Source organism: Ctenopharyngodon idella, chromosome 24 (genome assembly GCF_019924925.1).
Source record: "Ctenopharyngodon idella isolate HZGC_01 chromosome 24, HZGC01, whole genome shotgun sequence".
Taxonomy (NCBI): domain Eukaryota; kingdom Metazoa; phylum Chordata; class Actinopteri; order Cypriniformes; family Xenocyprididae; genus Ctenopharyngodon; species Ctenopharyngodon idella.
In genome coordinates, this window is record NC_067243.1 from 11,373,264 (window position 1) to 11,391,796 (window position 18,533).

An 18,533-nucleotide genomic window follows, 5' to 3' on the forward strand; every position below is an offset into this window, starting at 1 on the left:
GGTGCACGGAAGGAAGAAAAAAGACAGTAGGAAGAAAGAAAAACCAAAAGTAGGAAAGAGGAAGGGAAAAAAAAGAAGAAAGGCTTGAAAGAGAAAAGGAAGACAAAGTAAGTTGTAAGGGGAAGGAAGAAAAAAATAAGTAGGAAAGAAAACAAAAGGAAAACCAAAAAGTAGGAAGGAGAAAGCGGGGAAAAGGAAGGAAAGCAAGAGTAAGGAAAGGAAGAAAAAGTAGGAAGACAAAAAAAGCTGCAAAAGGGAAGGAAGAAAAAGTAGGAAGGAAGGAAAACAAAAGGAAAACAGAGGAGGAAGGTGGAAGGAAAGAAAAAAGAAAGGAAGGCAAGGAAGAGTTGCAAGGGGAAGGAAGAAAAAGTAGGAAGGAGAGAAAACGAAAGGAACACGAGGAGGAAAGAAAGAAACGACAGAAAGTTGCACTGATGAAGGAAGGAAAAAACAAGGGCAAGAAGACAGAAAGGAAGGAAGGAAGAAAAAGTAGGAAGGAAGGAGAACAAAAAGGAGGAAGGAAATGAAAAGGAACGAAGGCAAGGAGAAGGAAAGGAAGTCAAAGTAGCAAGTAAGGAAGGAAAATAAGTAATAAGTCCAATAATGTTGAAAGAGGGAAAAGAATGGAAAGGAACTGAATAGGAGAAAAAATAAGAGGGACTATAACAACCCTTGCTTCCCTCAAAAACAAAAAAACACTATTTAAACCATGGTTTTAGCTGGTTAAAGGTAGTTTATTCGGTCTCTCATCCCAACCAAGCTAGTTTTTAGCTATTTTTCTAGCCTATAACCACCTGAACAAAACCCATCTAAAACCATAGAAACTGATTATCTTAACCATGTTGGCCAGGCAGGGCGACCAGTACAGTAGGATTTTGTGGACCATAAAGGTTACCAAATTTTGTCTAGTTAAATGTAGGATAATAATCTGCATTCAATTAATCTGTAAACCCATAAAAACCCTCTCAGTGGATGGGGAGAAAACTGCGGAGAACGATCGCGCAACACGCTCCCGAGACAAACCTCCAAACACCCTCGCTGCATGTCGCTATCGGAGCATAATCTAAAATTACGCAGCGAAGCTAACTCATTAGCATACTCATGCACTGGAGGGAAATGCACTGATTATGTTTTACTTTACACTGATGACCGAGATGTATTCATCTGCTACGACCGCTGCTTTGTGTGTCTGCGTGTTCGGTCAGGGGAAAAGGGAGGGGGGGACGGATACGTAATAATCATCCTCCCTAGATTAAATGGAGGCCATTAGACAGATATTAGGGGAACAATTGGGAGTATTGGGCCAGGCTGTCCACTAGCGCACTTCACTACGTTCAACGAGTGAGTCATGGCTCCGGCTAATGGTTTATCAGCCGTGTAGACATAGGACAGTAGCGGGGCTGCGGAGGGCAGCGCACCGGGAGGCCTGGCCGCTGATATTTTATCGGCCTACATGTCTCCGGCTTCTGTTACCTCCTCTCCCGGCATTACCGGGAAAAAGTCATTACTGCTGTAATTATTTTCAAGAAGATGTACTCACAAATATCAGCTATTTGCTTTCTTTGATAAATACTACAACATTCAGGGGGGTTGTTTTGCTGCACGATGCACCATGTGCTTCGCTTTTTTTTTCTTTTTTTGTGAGGTTGTCATGTTATTTTCCAGGGTATGTCCATTTAGAAGTAGGTTGTTTTACCGCGTTTGCGTCCACGCGTTAATTGGTCGTAATTAAGGACATGCAAGCACCACAAAAAGGATGAGTGCGGTACTCATTGAGGTAGAGGCATGTTCGAAGCCGAACGTGTGGGTTGGTTCTGTCAGAGAGGCACAAGGCAAACAAAGCTGCTCGGTCATGTCTGAGAGCGCCATGAATAATTTCTGATTGAGCCCAATTATCACAGCAGACAAATCTGACAGAAACAGAGGCGGAGGCAAAATGAGTAAGACCTATTAATATTAGCAAAAAAAAAAAAAAAAAAAAAAAACTCCGGTATAGCGCGCGCGAGTGAAAAAAAATCGTGAGAGAAACATTGGCGCGAAAAGAGAACAGGCAAAACAATACGGTGCCAAAAGATCCAGAGGCGAAATTAGACCACCTTGTGTCAACACACAAAATAAAACGAGGCACCTGTTTATAATAGTCACCTCCCTGGAAGAAGCTTATTTCTCCTGATGGGACCCCTACTGATGAGAGGAGACCCGACTAATCTTTATGTGACCTGTACCTAGCCGCGGGGGACGGCGAGAACACAACGCATGCCCGGCGGTACAATAGGAACACAGAGACTCGTATTGACAGTTTGCAGTCGGTGGTATCGTTTTGCTCCCCAGGATGGCATAATCACATTATGGATGAAAGTGAAGCGTTGTCTGTATTAATAGGCCTTGAGTCAGGTGGGTTTTACCCCGGTGAGCCGAAAAGTAGGGTTGAAAACATTTAGTCGGTTTGACTAGTGCAGTGCTGCCACCATGTGGTGAGTGCGCATATGTGAACAAGTGCATCTTCATAATAAAGGCATGCTGATCATGTTTAAAAGGAACCAGGGAAGAAAAATAACACCTTCTTTTTTCTTTTTCAGAATATCTGAGCAAGTTTCCCATGGATTCGTGAAGTCTTTTGTCACTTTATGCCGTCAGTCAAAGCACATGTACATATTCCATTGCAGTGCTTTTCTCCATTAAGGCCAGAGGAGGGCAGTGCTGATCACAGTAGGTGTTCTTTAATGTACAGAGGATGTCAAACAGTATATTGATACGTTGTCAAGCATATAAGCCCACTTGGTCTCAGATTCTGGCATTACTTTTAATGTTTGTTTTTTTTTCTTCTACAATGTGATTGACTCCAAAAAGAATGTTATTAAAAAGTGCATGATTAGTTGTGGGATAAATAGGGGATACACACACAGCTTTGATAAAATCTGCCTGTTTAGTTTTGATTAGGTCAGAGGATATACAGTAATTATGAGAATTTAAAGATAAATTAGAGATTTCATTATAAATTACTAATATTATTTTTACATGAACATCATTGTAGTCTCTGGGACCCAAATATTAAAACAGTAAATCAATTCCAACAGAATATAAGGGCTTACACTTGTATATTATATGATATTATGTTATATTATTAATTTACACAATTTTTATCCTTATGCGCAGCTGTATTTACAGTAAAAACACATCAATGGCTGCTTGTCTTGACCAAATAGGTTTATGGGAACTGGCCAAAAAGCAAGCTTTCTCTGTCATATCCAATTAATGCTTATATAATTTGCCCCACATGAGCCAGACTAATGATTCAAGTTATTGATTTCTTGCTCTACTTTTAGGGAAGCCTTCTCCGGAGGACGAGATCTGGGGGTTTATCTTCAAACGCAGAATAACACGATGCTGTGTCAGGTATTTTTAGCTAAAACGCATGCAGTTTGACAGGTTTTGAATATATTTCTGACTTATATTTATGTCTAAAAAAAAAAACATTTCTATGTAGTGTTCGCTTTATAATGTTGTCTTCATTACAAATGCACTTGCATGGTGGCACATCTACTAAATAATAATAATAATAATAATAATAATAATAATTAGAAACTCAGGTTAACAAGTTGTAATTAAAAAACAGTGTTCGTTGTTACAAAGCAACTAACAATACTTAGCTTTTCATTATTCTATGTGTGGTGTTTAAAATAAAGTGTGAGCCCATATTTATTGTTTGCAAGCAATATTAAACACATGCTTAAGACAGTTTATTCAGCATTAAATTCTTTAATATGAATAATTCCTAAGCTGACATGAGGTCTATTGGAAATGCACAAGAAGGGAGCTACAATTACACATAAATAAATATTCCTGACAGCGCTAACACAAAGGCTCTCAATGTGCATTAACTATAATCCCCACGGTTCCTGCTGTTTGACCATTTAATTAAATGTAGTCGGTCATAGAGCTTTTGTGTGGAGATCCGTTGCACATAAGTCAAACTAGGATGTGTTAACACAGCAGAAGCCAAAACAAAAGGAATTAAATTCTCATTCAAGGATGTTATATAAGCACTCATTTGAATATGTATCTGGAGGTCTATTTGATGCACAACAACAAACAAGCAAAAGCCTTTAGCCAAATGACTGCGCCCCCATGTGGTTTGACCGAAGCCCGAACCATTTGTGGTTTTTAGAGACTGAAGTGCCAGTGTTGTCGAATTTCGACCCCCCCCTGCCAGATAATTACCCCCCTAGTATTGGTAGGTTTAGGAAAAGGTATGGGGGAAGGGTTAGGATTAGGGTTAAGATTAGGCAATCAGGTAGCGACTTCAACAAGGGGGGTAAAATTTTGGCAGGGGGTCGAAATTCGGCATAACACTGGTCTTATGAGTTGTTCAGTGTTGACTGTTTAGCATTTTTGAAGCTTATTCAAAGTGATACAGAAGCATTAATACATCACAAATCTTCATCTGTTTCACCTACTGCACTGTGATTTTTATGCAATGTTTATGCAATCAGATTAATTATTCATGAGCTTGAATTTGGCTGTTGCTGTCTTTCTTTATCTTGCCACTAGGTGGCAATAGTTAGCTTTCTATCTTCTTGTGCAGTATTTGAATATTTCACCATGACCACAGTAGAACAGAGAGTGACTCAGACTTGCAATGATTTCACAAATATGAGAAGAAAAAGAGAAACATGTATTTCTTATCTCAAGAAGTCAGATTTGATGTACACTATTCATAGTCTAAAATAATCATTGCAAGCTCATACATTGTCGCTTATGGCTTCTACTCTGACTGAGGCCTATATGTAAATTATTGTGAATGAAAATCAGGTTGTCCATTCAATAAGTACAGTCTTAGGGGCGAATTCACACAGCTGCAGTACACAAAAAAACAGTTTAACCAGACGCTAAATGCTGAAATAGCTGATCAAATTAAGACATTATCATTTTTTTCAGTGCGCAAACACCTCTTTTTTTTATGTGAATTAGGGTTATTATAAATGATTGCAACATTTTTCGTGCAAATGTCTGATTTTCCCAACTGAAATCTTTGGTAGTATTTTGTCGGAAAGCCTTATTTTCAATGTTTTGTCAGTTAAACACTTCACCAAGGTACATAACAGTCCCACTAATGAACTAATCAGTCAAATTAGCCCCAATTAAGGTCCATGATGTGATTAATGTAATGTTTGTGGGTGGTATAAGCGCTTGGTATGTGCATATATTTTGACACCATTGAAACTGCAGGAAATGAACAGCATGGTGTATTTATTTGCACGTTCCTCTGTCTAAACAACTCCCCCTCTCTGCAGCAGTCTGGTCTGAAACATGTCATGAATCCGAGGGGACGGAGATGTTGTCCAACCTATGGAAGGAAAACAGAGAGGGAGAAAATGAAAGAGAAAGAGAGGGCATCGTGCTTCTCGCAAGCTGACAATTCCAGCGACTCTGTCAGACAGCAGTTGACTGCTACTCTGCTATTCCTGTTCGAGGGCTGAACCCACTCTGCCTTGTTGGCACAGATATTTTTAGCCCTGGCGTTTGGCAGAGAGACCAGCACTAAGAGTGATGGGGCCACACAGGCCTCCAACGGCAAAAGGGCAGCAGTAGGAAGAAGAGGGCGGAGGCGGGCAAGGTCACATGAGGCCACTGGAGACGAGAGAGTGGAGGATGAGGTGATGAGATCTGGTGATTGAGGTTTGTGGAATCTGTCTTTGACAGGCTGCATCTTATATCTTTGAAAGGCTAGCATCGTATTTTCTTAAACATTCAATTATATGTAGGCAAAACTACTACTACAAAAGGAAGGCGAGACGCAACGAGCACAGAGCACAAACAAGTGATTTATGAATCAGTTCTTTTTAGCGAGTCAGTCAGAAAGATTCACATGTAGTCTCAAACCCACTCATGCGATCAGACTCACTCAGTGAATCATTTAGAGCCGTTAATGAGTTTGCAAATGACTCCCTCACTGAATCACGAATCATTTTCTGGTTATGATTCGAACAGAAGTGGGAATCATGAATTATAATTAAAGATACATATTCACAGCAGAGTTTTTGTTGTAATAAATGATAATCCAAAAAAACAAATGTTCAGATATTTCCCAAAATATATTTTATAGGTCAATGTTTAGTTCCAACTGTAATGTTGAATCGATATTAAGGTCGATATTTATAGTCATTTTTAGCCCTGCATTAACTGTACTTCTTATTTCTCAGAGTTAAAATTTTTTTTTTTACAAAGAATTTGTATTTTACTTCTGTTTTACTGTTTTCTCAGTACAATGTCTTTCACATCTTTAACAACTGTTTGCTATCACAGGAATGCCAAAACAGCCTAACCCCTTCACAGTGTATTGCCTCATCTTTCCCTCATAAACCTTTTTGTTTCACAGACTGTTTGCATGCCCGGATTGCGTAATGGCTCCTGCTCAGTTACTGATAGACTTCTTTTCCTGTCTTTTAGCTTTCTTCCCAGCAGGTCTCTTTCTTAGATCCACCTGTCTGTGTGTCGAGCTCTGCGGAAAGCACTAACATATTCCCTTTGTTAGCCGTACCTCCTACACAATTTGTCTCCGCATGGATGACCTTGACTGCTCCAATCCCAAAATAGACCCTGCACACAGGTGTTTTTTTACAATACAAGACTGTATTATCACACGCAGATTTTCTTTCTATAAATGGAAGATCTGAATCTTACGCTATCAACCATCCCCTGCCAAGTCAAAGCAATCTGTCGTTTGGCATTCAGTTCTGCGGATTACTTGTTGCTATGTGAAAGTTTGGCTGAAGGCTTTATTGTTTTGGAAAGTCGTCACATTTCTGGAATAAATTTTCTGTCCACCTAGTTTGTACTAGTATAAATACTACTATACATTTGTAGGACTATATATTGAGAAGGTAAACGTTTGGTTGATATCCAAAACAGTGAATGAGACATATTTGACAACTCAGCTGAGTTTTCCTGGTAATTAAAGCAAATGATTCAGTCAGTGAAAACTAATTTGACAGCCTCATGGCTAACAAAACATTTACCAACACCAGTGCCATGGATTTGATTCCCAAAGAACATACAAAATGTGTCCTATGTGTGACGCAATAACTAGGCCTACTTCCAGAAATTTTCTCCAATTCAGATGCGACTTCAGCCAGCAACAGGACATTTCGTTGGCAGGTTAGCATCTAATTGTGTTGTGTCATGCCGGGTAGCCCTGTCCACAATGAGATCTCAATGGTCCAAATGTAAATGTAGACAGTATCAAAAAATACTTGGCTATACCTTATTTTGATGGTCCCCTTTAGACATTCTGTTTACTATAAGTAATGTTGCACCTACATGCCAACAAACTCTCATTAGAGTATTAGTAGACTTATTGTGATGGTCCCCCAACAGACCCTAACCCTTTATTCTACTAATCCTAACCCTATCATTCTACTAATACTCTAACGGGAGTTAGTTGACATGTAGGTGCAGTGTTACTTACAGTAAACAGAATGTCTAAAGCGGACCATCAAAATAAAGTGTAACCAAATACTTAGCTAACATATGAAATTAACTGTATAAGTGCTAACAAGCTGCTAACAGAGAACATCGGTTTGAAAAAACACATTGCTAATGTATGAAATTAACAAGTGCTAGCAAGCTACTAACAGAGTGAAAAAGATCAAGTAGGCTAATACTTAGCTAAATAAGAAATTAAGTATAGATGATAACACAGCAAAGCAGATTGAAATATAGATAGGTGACATAAAATCAACAACAGAAGTGCTTGTAGCTGCTGAAAGAGAAAAAAAGATCTAAAAAATACTAAGCTAACATAACTATAGAAGTGATAGTTGCTAAAAGAAAATCTGACTGAAAAATACATGCTAGCAAGCTGCTAACAGAGAATAAAAACATTGAGTAATATTTTGCTAATTACTGAAATCAAGAATAGATGCTAGCAAACTGCTTAGCTAAAAAATAGCTACTGAAATGCTAGCAAGCTGCTAACAGAGTGTAAAGATTGAGTGATATTTAGCTAATATTTGTAATTAAGAATAGATGTGCTAGCAAGAGCAGACAGACTGGAAAATTGATAAACAAAATTAACAACAGAAGCGCTAACAAGTTACTGCAGAGCAAAAGAGATCTAGCTAACAGAAAATAGCTACTGAAATGACCAATAAGTGCTAGCAAGCTGCTAACAGAGTGAAAAGATTGAGTAATACTTAGCTAATATATGAAATCAAGATGTGTTAGCAAGCTGTTACAGTCCCCCTGTGGTGAAAATCAAGTTTTTAATGTTGTTTATATGTCTATGTGGTGTTTTTAATATGTGCAAATTCAAAAGTCATTGCTGATTTTCAGAAGGCAGACTGAGACAGCGAACGGGAACATGGTTTGTGTAACATTAGCAACACATTATTAGCTTTTTGATAACGTAGTCAAGCAAAAGGCTAATCATGTTAATTACCTTTATGTGTAATGTGTACCGTTATTGTGCAGAGTTTACTTCAGTAAGTTGACCTCTCTGAGCTGGTGCGAGTGAGTGGAGGCGGGGCTAATATGCATATTCATTGATCCGTGCATACTAAATGAAGCAAAGTTACATTCAAGCTATTTTAAGGCATGAAGAATTTTTCTTCACAGGAAAAAATGTTTAAATATGTCATTTTGGTGATGAGTTTTAAGGGATAAAATGATTAACTACAATGGGAATTTAACAGAGCAAAGCAGATTGTAATAGAGATAGATAACAAAATCAACAACAGAAGTGCTGACAGAACAGCTTGAAAAATAGATAACTTAAAAATGTACAACAGATAGCAAGCTGCTAACACAGCAAAGTAGATTAAAAAAAATACTTGTCTAACATATGAAATCAACAATAGAAGTGCTAGGAAGCTCATTACAAGGTGAAACAGGCGAGCTAAAAGATTTAGCTTATTTAAGCAAGCCAAAATAAACATAATTTTGTTCAGAGATGGACATGAAGCAGATTTAGAGGGAACTTGGGTATGAGATTGAAGTGTATGATATCTCAAGTAGACCTAGACCTTGGGGCTGGAGCATCAGTCTCTGAGGACACGACTGGCTACTGTGCCACAGGCTCGCTCTCCTCATCCTCAAGAAATAACTTGCCTGCAGCCTGCTGTCGTGCCGTCTCTGAGTGTGAATTGAGTCTGTGTGTTGCCAGTGGTTATAGATGCTATCAGTCAAGCACCACACATCCACATGCCTGTACCTGCGGTCTGACGCCAGCAACCAATCTATATTCTGCTGGAACGTCGAGAGCATGTGTTAGCTGACAAACAAATAAAGCCAACAGTCGGTTTGATGGGGAGGAGATGGGAAAATGAGAATTTGAACGAAGTTTCACAATAATTCCCACGCTCGATGTATTAGCGGAAAGATGGTTCTAACTTCTAAGGTCTGAGATGGAATTAAATATCCACCCCACTGAGTTTTTGTCACCGTTCCTCTGCAAAGCCGCAGCGATTTCACATCTCTCTCTGGCGGGTCTTTGATATTAATGTGGGTGTTTTTATTGTGAGAGGAGGTATTTTTCTTCCCTTATTACTCTCTCCATTGAAGAGCGGTACAGTCAGAGAAATTCGATTGTCCCGAAATAAGGCTGTCCTTCACTGTGTTGACATTTCCAAAAGGCAACTTAAAATTGAGATCTACATTTAGCAACTGCCTGACTGACCCAGACTCACTCGCACGGCTGTTAATCTGAGGTAAAAAACACGTTTCATAAAAAACGGAGGCCAAATTCTGCTTAAAAGTCAATTGCTTAATCCGTAAATAGTGTTAATAACCCAACCTCTGTCCCCAGGTAATTAGTCTCCGTGTTCAAAAACCCTCTCACAGTCAGGTGTTGCTTTCACACAGAGATATCCGCACTTTCTCTGATTTATGAATTCCGGTTGGTAAGTAACAGTAATTTTTTATAATGCTTAATTAAAGTGGCCATTAAATAACGACTCCCCTGCTGTATTTTTCAAGCTTAATCACATTGGTGCATTTCGTTATAAAAGACCGACTTGGCAGAATATTAGAGGCTAGTGTTGTATTACTGTCTGTGAATGCAAAAGCACAGTTCACTCCTTTTGTTTCTAATATAGAGTCATAAAACATATCTTCTTATAATTCAGTAGGCTGTGCAGAGAGAATCAAAGCACAGGCATTTTAATATTATTTATGGAAGCGCATATTACCTTCTTGGTTTTCACCCAGGGTTAATTTGACTGAGAGTATTTGTGTGTGAGTAAGTAGTTCCCATATGTTTCTCCAGATGATGGTAATGTTGTTGCCCTCTGCTGGTACAATAGATAATTAGCCCTGTCAAAATGACCTCTCAATGCAAGGACTAATTTATGCCTCAACAGGAGAAAATAACAAGTGTGTTTCTTTGAAAGGACTTCAGCTTCAGCATTCAAAAAACATTATTTTTTGTCCTTCTTCATAGGTTCCACATTATTTTTTTTATACCAGTACCAATTTCCCGCCTTTTTAATATGAATGTGAAGCGGCTTTAAGGTTCACTCGACAACCCAACACATTTCTGAACAGGACGTCCCCTTGATACTCTGACTGTTGACAGATGTCTCATGTTTTGTTCGACATCTTTAACTCTGTGACACACATGTCAGTGCGCTCTTGGACAAAGGCTTCTCTTTGAAAATGACATCTGCACAGGCCACAGAGGTGACCATAGGCCAGGGGTTGAGTCCTGCAGGCATCTCTCTGCTGGTAATTTCTGTGGCTCAGAGGTCTACAGCCTGCAGGACTGAACTGTCGCTTACAGTCCTGACAGACTGCTCAACATGTGTTTCTTTCTTTACTCACAGATTATAATCCATATGTATGCTAACGTATAGCCTATAGAAGAAATAAAGCAATACTTTTATTCAGCAAGGATGCATTAAATTGATCAAAAGTGACAGCACTTTTACATTGTTTTTAAAAATTCTGTTTCAAATAAATGCTGTTCTTTTGAACATGCTATTAAAGAATCATGAAAATAATGTATCTCAGTTTCCATAAATTAATTTTCTACATTTATTGTAATAATGTTTCTATAGCATCAAATCAGCATATTAGAATGATTTCTGAAGGATCACGTGACATTGAAGACTGCAGTAATGATGCTGAAAATTCAGCTTTGCATCACAGTAATAAATTATATTTTAAAATAAATAGAAAAAATGTAATATTTCACAATATTACTGTGCTACTGTATAAAACTATTATAAAAAATATTACCAACCCCAAAGGTAGTGAAAGGTAGTGTATATAATATTTAATTTTTATTATATATATATATATATATATATATTATGGCATACCATTCAGGAAATTATTGTATTTATAATATGAAGTTTGAGTATATGGAATGAAAGTCTGAATATATGGAATTAATGTCTTTCATTCCATATTCCAATTTCAATTCCATATACTCAAACTTCATATTATAATACAATAATATATATATATATATATATATATATGGAACATGAAATATTAGAAACAAATATATGTGACCCTGGACCACAAAACCAGTCATAAGGTCAATTTATTGAAATTAAAATGTATACATAGTCTGAAAGCTGAATAAATAAGCTTTCCATTGATGTATAGTTTGTTAGGATGGGACAATATTACAAAATATCTTCATGTAACATGATTTTTACATAATATCCCAATGATTTTTGGCATAAAAGAAAAATCGATAATTTTGACCCATACAATGTATTGTTGGCTATTGCTATAAATATACCCGTGTGACTTATGACTGGTTTTGTGGTCCAGGGTCACATATAAGTCTACTATAAGTAATATTACTTGTAGCATATAAGTTATATATTGCTTGTATATAATTTTACTTGTAGCAGACTTACATATAAATTTGTTTTTAATATTTTAGCAGTGAAATCTCATTAATGATGCAAACTCTTAGCCCTCTGGTCATGCTGACTAATACAATAAACTCTTATTATATTCAAATTCATAGCACAAATGCTTTGCATAGATAAATGATTACTACGAACGCAGAAGAAATGCAGCATTCAGAGGTGGGAATCAGTGCACACCGGCAGGATGATGAAAAGGAAGCTTCCCACTGTGCTTATTGAAATGCATCACAATCATTTGACATGCAAGAAATCTCCAGGCGGATTGGCTGGCAGGGCTTCTGAGCTGCAACCTTTTGAGACCTTCAGAAAGGGAAATTTTGTTCTCCAGATTTTTGGAACCCAGTTAAAAAAAAAAAAAAAGTTTCTTATATGTTTGGCCTTTAAAATGCACAAAAAGACATTTGGTTTGTGGCTTATTCTGATTCTTAGTTGACATTTTTATGCATTATGTCATGGTTCATCTATGCAGATTACAGACAGACAGTTATAACATCCCCAGAGTTCCTGATGCCTTATTTGCTCTTGTCACTGTTTGGCATGTAGGAGGACATGCTACATGCAGAATATGTAGGAGGGATTTGGTCTGAAAAAGAGATTTTGAGCTGTTATGATACTGAAATGTTGTCCTGTTTTAACCTCTGCTCAAGAGGTTTTCTGGTTGATGATTCCCGGCCAACACAGAACATTTTTAGGGGCAGTCATGGCCTAATGGTTAGAGAGTCAGGCTGGTAACCCAAAGGTTGTGGGTTCAATTCCAGCCACTTTCATGTATTTCAAGAGAAGTGGATGAATTCACATGTTATAAATCCAACAAATGCGATTCTCTGAACTGCGGCGCAAACTAACATGGCGGCACCCATCGTGCATGTACAGTAGCTCAACAAATGTGATCATTATAAAGGTGTTTAAACAACAAAACACATGCACTTAAACATATTTGATAATCGGAATATCACATATTTAATCTTATAGTTAACAAGGTTGTGAATATTTTTCATAAAGTTAAAATGAAATAAAAGCAAAACATCAGTCATACAGCAGTATTGTGGTTGCGGTGTGTCACATGACAAGCAATGACGCGTCGCCATGGAAACAATAAAGCGATACGTTCTAAATAACGGTCGCCTTGAAAAACTCACACTGGTGGCTCAAATAGAATATTTTAAACTTGCGTGTGAAAGGGTTAATTGACCGTTCGCAAAGACCCGCCCCCTTAAATTTCTGTTGCTATGTCCGACAAGCCATGCCGATCTTTCACCACACATCATGTTCTCACGCAGTGAAAAATACATCGCGGAGCAAAGAGGACACTGGCAACGCGTCGACAGACAAGACAGAGCAGGTTACTTTTGATATGAAACAGTCTCAAATTTCAAATGTTGTCATTTTTAAAGAAATTTAAACAATAAATACCGTTATGTGGCTCTTTAATGTGTCGTGACAGATCGCTGTAGCACCTCAGTTCAAGCGGCTCGTGAACCGATCATCTCTTCCTACTAGTTCATTTATAGCTTCAAATAAACATGAATGAACATCAGAAGGAATGTTGTTTCAATCGCGGAAAGACATCAGTACACACCATTTTTCAAGTTCAAGTCCACCTACGTTAATCTGGTAACTCCCCTGACTGCTTTGTCGGACAAAATGGCGGATTCGGTGTTATGATTGGTTAGATCGCCTGTCAATCAAACTCCTGGCAAAGGGTCAATTGAACGGAATCTTTTTGATGAACTGGTTCACAATGATTCAGTGGTTCTTTTACATGATCACGTGGTCCCATTCTGACATAGGCACATTAAACATTCCAAAATGTTTCAATTAAGCAATAAGTAGGGCAAATAATGCTGTTTATTATGGTTATTTTATCATGTTTAATGAATTAATTTTGTAACTTTAAATGCATATCTGCTATAAGTTATTTTCCTCAACTTTTAGAAGTAACTAAAAGACATTTCTTTTTCATCTTTATTTCAAAACTCTCCAAAAACAAAAAAGATTTTAACATCGGACTTGATGTGAACAAGACCTGATGTGAACAAGCCATATGTCTGGATAATTTGCATACAATGTTCAGCCATTTGAAGACATTTCATGTCCAACTTCATTCCAATTTGTAAGTACCAGACATTTCAATAATGAGGTTTTACATGCAAGATCAATCCTCCTCAACGGTACGGGTGATGTATTAATCTGCACCAAAGCCAAGAACGGTTTTATTCAAAAGGGAAACTGTGAGCGTTGTAACATATTTTGTTTCAACGTCTGTGTTTTTTTGTTTTTTTTTGCACTATGTACTGTATGTCAAGCTTTGATACAGTATTCCAACAATTATCTGCTACAAATTACATAAACCATACTGTGTGACAACTCAATACTCTCTGCTTTCATTTACTTGGTTTGTGTAAAAACAGTTCATTTTGGGCCCGATTCCAAACTGATCACATTGTTTTGTGTATTTCCTTTTTCTCCTTCCATAATAATGAACCCTAATGGACCAAATCAAAAGCATTGGATTTCCTCCAATGTGCAGCTACAAAGAAGTTTTCTCTAGGTCTCTTTTCTGCATTTCTATTTCACTTTTCAGATACTGAATACTGAGCCCGTTCTGCTCCAGTCGAGTCACCATGACACAGCTCACTTACTTTTGCCTGTACAACACAATGTGTTCCCCCTCCCTTTTTCTGGAGCATCCAGACCTGTAGGTTGAGGGGTTGCAGTGTGTTTTTTTCCTTTATTTTGGTGCTGTTCTGCTGAGCAGACAGACCCTAAAGAGAAATCCCATTTCAAATTAAATTTAAATGACCCCCCAAGCTCATAAACAGTGGGTCGCCTGACAGCCTAATTTATAATTCAGCACTGAGCTAGGGGCTCCTGGTTTGATGTTAAAGAAAAGGCAGCCAGAGAACGAGTCTTTGCATCTGATTCTGAAGAACACAAAGACACAAAAGTTTGGGATAATTAAGATTTTTAAACGTTTTAAGTCTTATACTATCCAAGGCTGCATTTATTTGCTCAAAAATACAGAAAAACAGTAATATTGTGAAATATTATTGCAACTTAAAAGAGCTATTTTCTATTTTAATTAAGTTGGCTTGCAAAAGCCAACTTACTGATCTACTATATAAACTACAACTACTTCTTCTGAGCCAAAATTTAGACTGTATCTCCTCCCAGAGTTTTAAAGCTACAACCACCAAACTCAGGTCACACCTAGCTAGTATATATAAATATATATATCAAGGCCATAACCATGTCTTGAACATTGGGGGGGACCAATTATTATTATTATTTAAAAAAAAAAAAAAAAGCAAAAATAAACAGAACAGTGAAGGAAATTCTAGGTCTAATTCTAGTTGGGAAATAATCATTGTGAACTATTTGCATTAATTTACATTAAAATATGCACACGTAGGCTACTTTTATTTGTATGCCTAATATGTCGAAAACATAAGTGTCTCGTCACACTCAGTTAAGAATTACATGAATCACATAAATGCATATTTTCAATTCAAAATGGCCATATTTAAGAAAAAAGTTTAGTAGTTTGCATAACTGGATGTTACTGTCAGTCTTTTAACATTTCTATCGCAAAACTTGTTGCATATTAAATGTTTCGCTATTTACATCTTACCTCACTCTTTCAACATTAATCTGATGCTTTGTGCTGGAACAACAGTTCTTTCTGGTTCTCGAATCTGATAGCCGTGTGATATTTTAGTGATAACGGCACTCCTACCTTTTCACCGTTTGTATCACTCCGCTTGAAGCGACTATCATGGCGGCCGAGCAAATCCACTGTAATTTTTGCGAATACTACACTTGTTGTACCACAAACTGTAGTTTTAAGAGTTTTTTAGGCGAGAATGTAGTTGTTTAGACATGAATTATGTGACTTATATTTAATCATAGCACCTATTTTACAATTTAAGACGTTTTCGGAGATGTGAGCTCCAGGCCGTCAACGGCCATTCAGTGCTCGTGTACCCACCGAGAACAACTCGGCCAGTGCTTTGGGGATTTGCCGCTGGCTCTTTTACTGGTTATACATGAGACACCAATTCATTTTTGGTACATAAAACAGGCAATCTTTGGTCTTATTAATCTATTACTTGTTCCAGAGCAAGTCGAATTGTGTTATGTTCAATTTGATAATGTAATATTTTACTTCCTCCAGATAGCATAGCATATTGGCTACAACTAGACGGGAAATATCAGGCGAAGACTCTTCTCCTCTCTTCAAATACATAAAACATTAGCCTTTATAGATATAGTGTTTCTTGAGCAAAGAAAATGCATTATTATTATTTTTTTTTTCAAACATCAGCTCTTTATTTACCTTTGCATTGCAAAGAAGCAGATATCTCCAAACTGTGTGTGGCTTATTGCTCATATATATATATATATATAAATAATAGTAGTAATGTTTTTCAACATTGATAATATATTAAAATAGAAAACAGTTCTTTAAAATATTTTTCACAGTTTTTACTGTATTTTTCATTGTGCATAATTTATATTCAATTGATATTCCTCCCATTCTCTGCTTTACAGAACTGTATTGTTTATGGCTTCAGCAGTTGGCTGTCTAAAATGAGATCTTGAATGCTCCCAGGATCCTTTTAACTGCTGGATTAATGTGTGATATTAATAGTATGATCAAAGATGGATACGTTTATACAGTTTCAACAGTAAAGGCTAAGGCTAAAGTCGACACAAATATAGATGATTGAAGGATGTGGAAAGTCTGTGTGCATGTGTTTTAGGCGAGAAAGAAAACTGCAATTACATTACATTTGTTTATCCGCCAAAATTATGGAAAACAAAGCTCTGGATAACTTCCCAATTTCATTCAGAACCCCTGCGAGGAACCCCCTGCCATGTAGCCAAAACACGCTCTCCACCGACAACCAAATTAGCTTCAAGGGCAGATGCAGTGCAACTGTTTATGAAGGTAAAGTCATCTCTGTTGAGTTTAGTCGTGTCCTTAAAGACACAATATGTACGATTTTTACATTAAAATATCCAAAATAAACAACAGTAGCACGTCATATATTTTGTACACTAGTGTACTTACATTGCCCCAAATGATTCCAACAATGTTTAAAACCAGAGAAATTTGCAATTTTAACCAGTGTAACGTCCCTCCTGGGTGCTGCCTGTCAATGCCATCATGTTAAATTTACAACAAGTTGGTGTAAATGTGCTTTCCTAACTCAATCATGCATACTAAATGTGTTAAAAAAAAAAAAAAAAAAAAAAAAAACGGAGACTGAGACAAAATGAAAAAAAAATAAGAAGACAGAGAAAACCTATATTATGCCTCCATTTCCTTTTTCATATTTCTTCTGTAACTGCTTGCTTCCACCCAGCAGAAACCCACAGCTCCACTAAAACAAGCTTACTGGCTACACATGCTGATGGAAAGCACCAGTAAAGATATCCGCACTACAGTGAGATGAGGGGCCGCCCGCTGCGCTGAAGATACGGCCATGAGGGGCAAGCGTTCTGTGCTGGAAAGCGCATCAAATCATGTTCTCTTCCATTCTCTTCTTCCTTTGTGAATACAGGAAGTGGCAGGAGGTAAAATGTGAAGTTCTGTTTGCACTCTCTTTATCTTACTGTGTGCCATACATGTCTGTAAAGTAATGTAGTGTTCATACAGAAGTGGTTATCTAACACTTTTGAGTGAATACAGTAGTGTGTTGTTACCATTACCATTTAATGTGTTGTACACATTACCATTTAAAAGGTTTTGCTTTCTGTCCATATTTGAGGGATTTAAACAGAAGAAAGTCATACAGGTTTGAAACGACATGAAGGTTAGTAAATGATGACTGAATTTTAATTTTTTGGGTGAACTATCCCTTTAATTAAACACCCAAGAGTGGCAGTAATAGGTTACATGTGGCTTACTGATCATTTTCTAAGTGCTAAGATCAGTTTTGGTAAACAAAAAAAAAAAAAAAAACCCTTTACTCTCCAGTCCAGTAGGTGGCAGAAGTGCATTTAACAAATAAAAGCACATATCATACAACTTTACACATGTTAGATATATGATAGCTATATTAGGCATTATCACATAAATATTACTTCATTTATATTTAAATTTTATATCTAGTTCACTCATGAAACTCTAGATGGCACAGGCTGATAGGTCCTTTACATGCAGTCTGCAAGCAATCATATCATTACCGCATGGCACAAGCTGATTGGCCTCTACTGATCCTGCAGCCAATGAGATTGCTTGCTCAACATTTAAATAGTCTGGTTCAATGTTGTAGGATATTGTAGGCTAGTCACGCAGTACGTTATCAGAGTTCCTCTGAAACCCTCCACCTCCCCAGCTCTACCTGCCTAGATCTGCTACGGGATTTATGTATGTCTATTTATGCAGCAGCAGTACATTTTAGTTTATGAAAAGCCAGTTACAGGTTTGAATCTGGCCTACGACATGTCTCAGTTCTGCACTGTGTATTTCATTAACATGTAAAATGAAAATATAATTAAAGTGCAAAAAATGTTAATTTCTGCCACCTATTGGACTGGAGTGTGAAGTGCTGGATGGCGCATAAGATTTTAGTCATATGAACTACTTTTGTGGTACATTTATTGCGTTTTTGTCTTTTTTGGTGCTTGGCAGACTACAAA

General features: G+C 37.4%; 1 long non-coding RNA gene across 1 annotated transcript in view; it reads left to right on the forward strand.

Moving 5' to 3' along the window:
• Positions 1-2,450: 2,450 nt before the first annotated feature.
• Positions 2,451-18,533, forward strand: part of LOC127507677 (uncharacterized) — a 36,873-nt gene continuing 20,790 nt past the window's right edge. Inside the window, exons 1-3 of the long non-coding RNA XR_007928406.1 lie at positions 2,451-2,709; positions 3,327-3,396; positions 5,295-5,679. This is a non-coding gene — a long non-coding RNA (uncharacterized LOC127507677). The remainder of the gene's footprint in view (positions 2,710-3,326; positions 3,397-5,294; positions 5,680-18,533) is intronic.